Genomic DNA, 7,706 nt, shown 5'->3' with positions numbered 1-7,706 from the left:
AACATAGTTACGTCACTGTCAATATCACGTATTGTGATATAATTAGATATATGTATTATCGCTTCCGTTTAGGTTTATTTAAGTATTTATCTTTCAAATTTTAAATAATCCGAACGACCTTGAGCTATTCTAATGTTTACGTAAATTCTATTTAGTGAGTTAAATAAATTCCTTATTTTAAATGAAGAATGTTGGGTATTACTAAATAAATTAATTCATTTTACTCGATACAGACTCAGTGAGTAATAAATAATCCATCAATGCGCAGTAAAAAACTAGTGATGACAGAATAAAAAACATAATATTAACTATCCGGTAACGAACATGTTTGCTTAAATGTTTAGTACTTTGCCAGTCTCATCTTGAAACACGATTATCAATTTAAACCTTAAATCGAAGTGTTACAGACGATTATTATACATCAAAATGATCATTATGACGATAGCTATGAGTCAGAAAAAGTATGTAATTCATTATTTTAGATCTTACGTATTTTTTTATTATGAAATATTGATTAAGTGACCGAAATATTCTGTTATCTTTCTAACAAAATACGGGGAATCCCCAAAGAATATCGTAGATAGCATAGTTTTTTATTGTTTTTTACTATATCACGCCTTCATAATCCACTTTTTTTAATTGTACCCACTTTGACTTAGTACAAAGTAGGAGGAAAATACAAAAACATATGTTTTATCCTCGAATAATTGTGGATTAAAGTACCTAGGTACGACATTCACGAAATTGTTATTAATAAAATACTTAAATTGTATTACAATACAACCATGATGAACAATTATATTTAATTAAAATTAAGAACCTAGCCACAGATAATCAAACTTTGAATAAAAAATTGTAACAATTAAAAAATCGATTCGAAATTTAAGACGGCTACCAACGTTCCTTTTTCATAAAAAAGTACGACGCGCAGAAAAACAACATTTCAAATTACAGGTTGCAGAAAAAAAACTTTTGCTTTTTTTAATTCGAAAGGAATGGCGTGTGCGTTGAAATCTTTTGGCCAACGAACTAACCCAATTCCTGTGCCGTTAACCGTAACCTATTTACAAACTATTTTAAAAAGATACGATCATAGATAATGAACTATTTATTTTTTAAACTAGACAATTTTATAAACAAACAATTAGTTTATTCGAAGAAATATTTTTCAACGACATTTTGAGGTGTAAAAGCCGGTTCAGACATTAAGATATAAATAAAAGTAAATGGAATGTGCCCGTTCATATTATGGGAAAACTAATAAGAATTTTCACACTCAAAGGACAATACGTAAGTGCACCACACTGAATATATTAAATACTCACGACAAATGCAAAATACCGGTAATTATTGCATTACATCATCGAGACTCAACGCCATCGGCTCGTTAGAAAAAAAAAACATCAACCAAGAGCGCGAATACGTTTATAACCTTAAAAACAACCGTTTGAAAATACCGAAATCTCAAACCACCCACTGACGTTCGAAAAACAAATTCCGATTCGAATTGGAACCTCCGATAGAGCGTACACAAAAGATCACTTCAGAATTTACACGTACGTTTTATTTATTAAAACACGGGATTTTGTTAGAAACAAAATGGCGCTCGCTCGTGCCGCGACGCCGTGCATCGGCCAACTGACTCCGTCGAGAACTGTCAAACTGGCTTGCGCTCAGCTGTGTGCGTGTGTCAGTGTGTGCGTGTTGAAGGCTTGAATGGATAAGGCAAGCGACCCACCGCGCATACTTAGTGACTCAACTTATTATTAAGAACTGCAATAAATTTGGCTTAGAAATTTTAAAACTATCGATGCGGCTAATTTCGAATCTACGAGTATATACAATGTCAAGGTCGGTCTTTGTCTTAGCATATAAATTGCGCTGCGCTTTATTTATTTTTATCTTAAATTTACAGCGTAAATTTGTACAACAAAATTGCCAAATGATTTACTTATTCAAAATAAAGACTGTACCTAGTAATTAGACCCACAATACAATACAATATATCTCTTTATTGCATAAAGTAAACAGTACAGAAAACACAGGTATATAAACAGAGATGCACCTACGTATTGAATTGAATTAAACATATATACAAAATAAAAAAAACGAAGTAATCCGAATGAAATAAAAAAATATGTTTTCACGCAATAATTTCTAAAATAATTGAATGAAATTTATTTAGCTTTTTTACTACTTACTTAAGTTTTTTTTTCAATCGAGTTTGATGTCTACGAATAGTCACATTGTTGATTATCTGTGACCTCAAGTGACATGAGTGAGTTGTAGCAACGCCATCTAACGGCGCACACTCAAAATTGAGGTCAAAAATTATGCAAATGTTAAATCTCACGGTATTTTTTATCACTTCCGAAACATATTGCCGAGTAACTTTGATAAGATCTTGGCTGTCACATATTGAGTTGAAAACTATTTAGGTATATTAAATAACAAACTTTTAAAATTTAAGTTTCGACCCGTCGCATGTCAATCATAGAGTTTTCCGGTAGCACGAGTATCACAACAATCAAACCAATCTTGCTGCTCGTCGAGCACACGAACAAAACGGCTGCGCCTGTGCGACACAGCGTTATGAGCCTGGGTTTAGATGAGAATAGAATGGTTGTCAAAAAAAAAATGAGCAGGTAACAAAATGTTACAACTTTAAAAAATGTACTTGCTGGACGTTAGGGGACCCTATATTAGCGCACTACAAAAAACGTGCGTATATTATTTAAATTTCTAGACATTTAAAAAAACAATGACGACCTGGAAAAATAGAAATTATTGTTTTTTTTTTACACAGAACCCTCTGTTCTGTAGGTATCCTTTCATTAGTTAGAGCAAAAAAATGTTTACAAAATGACTCGTTTTACAAATGTTTCATTTGGCCAAATGCATTTTATTCTGAAATTATGACCTATTCAGGATGTATTTAAGACCATTGAGTAGAACCTTACATTGTGTGTGTTGTTTTCTTTTTCCATTGTGTTAAATATTTTATATTTTAGAGGAAAAAAACAATCGGATAAAACGGGAAAAATCTTAGAGACACCATCATCAATTCATCATCTATTTATATACATACAAATTTCTACGGAACCCTCGGTGGACGAGTCCGACTCGCACTTGACCGTTTTTTTTCCGTGTATGAAATACTTAGAGCTTGTTCAAGTTGAATCACATTAACTAGAGTATGTTAAACGATTGGATCTCGTTCGGAAATCGCCAATAAACCGACAGCTGATTGATTGGACTAGTAAACGGTGCCGTTACTAGTTCAGGGATGCCAACAAACTAAAATAAACCCAGCGTATATCTACCGGGTGTGGCCTGTAATACGAGCGAAAATTAAAACATAGATCGTCCTCGTCAAACTGAACAACATTAGTTCAGCGACTTAAAATTATTGGGGTCTTTGAATTTTCCTTTTTTCATACAAATTAAATACTGCTATCAATGTACGCCATCCTAGAACACACCTGACGTCGCCTGTCACGCTACAAACATCAAACATTTTGCTTTACATTGCTTCTTCGAATAAACTTAAAAGTGTAATAAAAAATAAACTAATTATTTTTAAAAGTAGCTGAACTAATGTTGTTCAGTTTGAGGCTTAGAGCAACGCGGGCTTCCTACGAAGAAAATCCGGTAGGAAGCCCGCGTTGCTCTAAGGTTTGAGGAGAATGATCTGTTTAAATTATTTGCTTATATTACAGGTCACGGTCACACCCGGTATAGGTACCGTCCCGCTGCTGGCCACAGGCTCTCATAATAAGAAGGCTTAAGGCGTAGTTCACAAGAAGGCCCGCGGAATCTTCACCATTGAATTAATTCGCAAGGTTATGCAGGTTTGTAATGTTTTCCTTCACCGTAAAGCTCATGATTTTCAAATGTGATTTCGCATATGAATTCCGAATAACTCAGAGGTGGTTAGAGAAGATTACGGAGCTTGAGGTCCTGGGTTCGATTCCCGGCCGGGCAGATATTTGTATGAATAATACGAATGTTTGTTCTCGGGTCTTGAAAGTTTAAGTATGTATTTATCTATATAAGTATGTTTATCCGTTGCTTAGTATGTATACTACTACTATGTATAGTACAAGCTTTGCTTAGTTTGGAACTAGGTCAATTGGTGTCAAGTGTCCCGTGATATTTATATTTATTTATTTATAATTACAATTTTTAGGACTGTAGCCTACTGGCTGATCTATAATTCATTATTTATCTGTCGTTCTCTGATGCTATATAATAATTATTATATATCTACTTCTATACTTTTGCTAGCCCTACGTAAGATGGCCCGCGGCATTTATCAATGAACGACTTATAGTTTACTTAGCGAGTACTTCGGCTATGTCTGTCCTTCTCGGCGAGATAACCGGGAAGAGATGAAAGATTTGTCGTAGACTAGCATCCTCCGGAATCTTGGAGAAATATTAATCCGGGGAAAATACCTGAAACAAAAAAAAACAATAATTAGAAAAAGGTTCAACGTGTGTTCAACGTTTTTTCTTTTTAATGTGGATTAGAAATAGAAGTCAGGGTCGTTCCCATTCCTTGTTTAAACGGGCGATTTTTTTTAATTTTTGGACATGGCGTAGAAGTCCGGCATCGAGTAAACCTTGTTTTGTTGTATATTCTAAGTAGCATAGTGACTAAATTCTCATGTGTTTACCTTACAAGATAACGTTTTTCTTGTTTTTTTTTCGAACGGAACAGCATGCAACAGTGCTTTTAACCCACGCCTCGGACTGTTACCTGTATTGTGTCTGAGATGGATTTAACAGCTTACCGAAGAGAGGGCGAGCTGCCGGATGGGCTCTCAGCAAGACAAAATAACGAACAATTACAACTTCCTTTATAATAACAGGACAAAACCAAAACCGCACACAGAAATGCATACGAATCCATTTTCCTTATAAATCTCAGTCAAAAGTAAAATTAGTTCTATCGACAATACATTGACCTAATTTCTTTACAGTTCTTAGAACGTGTCCTATTTCTTTAAATTAAATATAATTACAATTTTGTTTTTTCCTCTTAAGACATGTTCAAGTATGATGTCATATATTCTATGTAAGCAGATGTTGTGAATCATCGACTTAACTCATTTAATAAATTGGTTTGTGAAACTCAGAATGCAGCATACAATAGCATGAATCAACTTTTTACCGTGTTTTTGGTACTTGGAAAGTTTTTGAAGGTCTTGTCGAAAATATTTTGAGTGGGGACAAGCGTTGGCGTCGCGTGAGTTATTATATACCGGTGTTTACCCGCGGCTGTGCACGCGTAAGTTATTCGATCCAGCACTTACAATTGAAATTCTGGGATTTTACTAAAGTCCCGTGGGAATTCCTAAAAAATTACATCGTATCTAAACACACAAACACGCACGCACGCGCGCACACACACACACACACACACACACACACACACACGCACGCACGCACGCACGCATCCAGCTCTTGCCAGCCGCCCTGCGAAGATCATCGCTCCACCGAGTCTGAGGACGTCGTACGCTACGTTTGCCGATCCGTACTACCCCTACGGTTATCGATTGTACACGTACGTTTAATACGGTATGCTTTCGTTTGGATAGAAGTTTTTAACGAACGTTTCATTTAATAAGAGAGAGCTCCCGAAGACACAAAGTGCCAATATAATTAATTTCCAATATCCTAGATATTCTGCATAGAAACTAGCTAGGGATGGGTTATACTTGCTAAATCGCGTACCAGGGCTTAAAAGTACGTCCACCTTCACATACCAGGTTACTTGTATTATTACTTATTCTGTGACCAGGTGCAGAAACCAGGTATCAAAATACTTTCAAAGTATTTTCTGTCCAACGCAACGAGTCGAATACTTGCTTCCTTGCAAGTTTAAATTACTTAAACCTTGTTGTTATCCAGATAAGATTCAAAATATTCCAATCAAGATGTAAAATACTTTGAAAGTATTTTATTTCACATATAAGCACAATCTGAACCTTATGTGTATGAATATAAGATATAATTTTCGAGTTCGACGTAGTAGTACTTACGTTGAAGGGACAGTATACTTTAATGGAAAAATACTTTCAAGTCTTGCAAGTATATCGGGTCAGTACCTGGTTGGTAAGTATACTTGCAAGGAAATACCTGGTATCAAAACCTGGTAACGTAAATACGCACCATCTCTAAAACTAGCCTCGACTGCACCTCTATGGAAACGCGTAAGGAATCTCAACCAAGCCTAGCTCGAAGAGAAAGTACTAGTAAATACCAATGTATTTAAATTACAGATGCCAGTATTTGTAATACTATGTCTTACTAGCGCCTCTGGCGGCGGACTCTGTTACTAGTTCCAGTTAATGATACACAGATCTCTACATAGTATAATATATAAAAGAAATCAGAAGCCATGGTTTCAATGGTAAAAGTCCCATTCCACGTTCCTACAACCTAACCAACAAAAACTTGCAAAACCCCCGACTTTGTCACTTCAAAGTTCAATAACTCAAAAACGGCTGAACCGATTTAGATAAAACATGTCTAAGAACCATCGCTAGACCTGCTTTCAATTAAAAAAAAACCGCATTCAAATCGGTCCACCCGTTTAAGAGCTACGGTGCCACAGACAGACAGACACGCGTACATAGCGGTCAAACTTATAACACCCCTCTTTTTGCGTCGGGGGTTAATTACATTACCTATTTATTACATTCCCATTATACCAGATGTCCAAAATAAGACATTCCACCAAAATAAATACTTCCTTGAGTAATCTTCGATTTTGTAATAATGGTGCAACGAGAATCTGGTAAGCTAGAAATGTGGTAAATAAATAGGTAATGTTCGAGTAGTATATTGAAAAATGTGGTATTCTGGAAGCGTGGTATTTCAAACACGAGCGGGAGAAACGAATCATAAGATTTACAACATTCTATGTATAAAATTTTTTTTATTAATCGTTTTTAATATAATGTACACATATATGTGTGGTTACTTTTTACGATAATGAAATACTCGGTTTTGGGAATTCCCGCTGTTTTTTTTGTGTTGACTCCTGCGTGCAAAGCCGCGGGTAAACGCTTGTATGTAATGAAGTGATTAATTCGATATGTACCCTTGTGTACTAGTATGGCGGCGACCCAGAATCCAAGCCTTGATGTATGTACATGGAAATAATGCTTAACCAGCAGATACCATCAATGGTTAGTTAGATTGACAGATTAAATTACTGTAGAACTGTTTTTTGTTGGTGGTTGAAGAACGTATAAGAGGAATATTTATGAATAAATGAATGTATATAGTAGATTGTACAACAAGAGCATAAAACGAGCCATTTTACCCAAGACGTTCATATAGCCACCCGAGCCGGTACGGCGAGGGTGGAGGTGGATAGACACGTCGAGGGGAAAATTGATTTAATGCTCGAGTTTTACACTCTGCTTTTCACTTCGATGGCGAGGAAATGAAATAGCAACAGTGAAAACAATTGTTCACTCACTACGTAAATTTTATTTTTCATGCATTACTATATAATTATATTTTTTTTAGTTTTAGTGATTTATTTTGATTGATTTGATTGATTTTAGTTTTATATAAATAAAAAATGTATTAAAAAAATATAAAGAAACTTCTTTGTTTGTGGCTGTTGACACCTAATTACCTACCTTGGTCTTAGACGAAGATTTTATTTTATGCACTAGTGCATAAAAA

The sequence above is a fragment of the Choristoneura fumiferana genome, chromosome 26, assembly GCF_025370935.1.
Source record: "Choristoneura fumiferana chromosome 26, NRCan_CFum_1, whole genome shotgun sequence".
Classification (NCBI taxonomy): Eukaryota; Metazoa; Arthropoda; class Insecta; order Lepidoptera; family Tortricidae; genus Choristoneura; species Choristoneura fumiferana.
The sequence above is the reverse complement of the archived record's forward strand: the minus strand, read 5'-3'. Positions refer to the sequence as shown.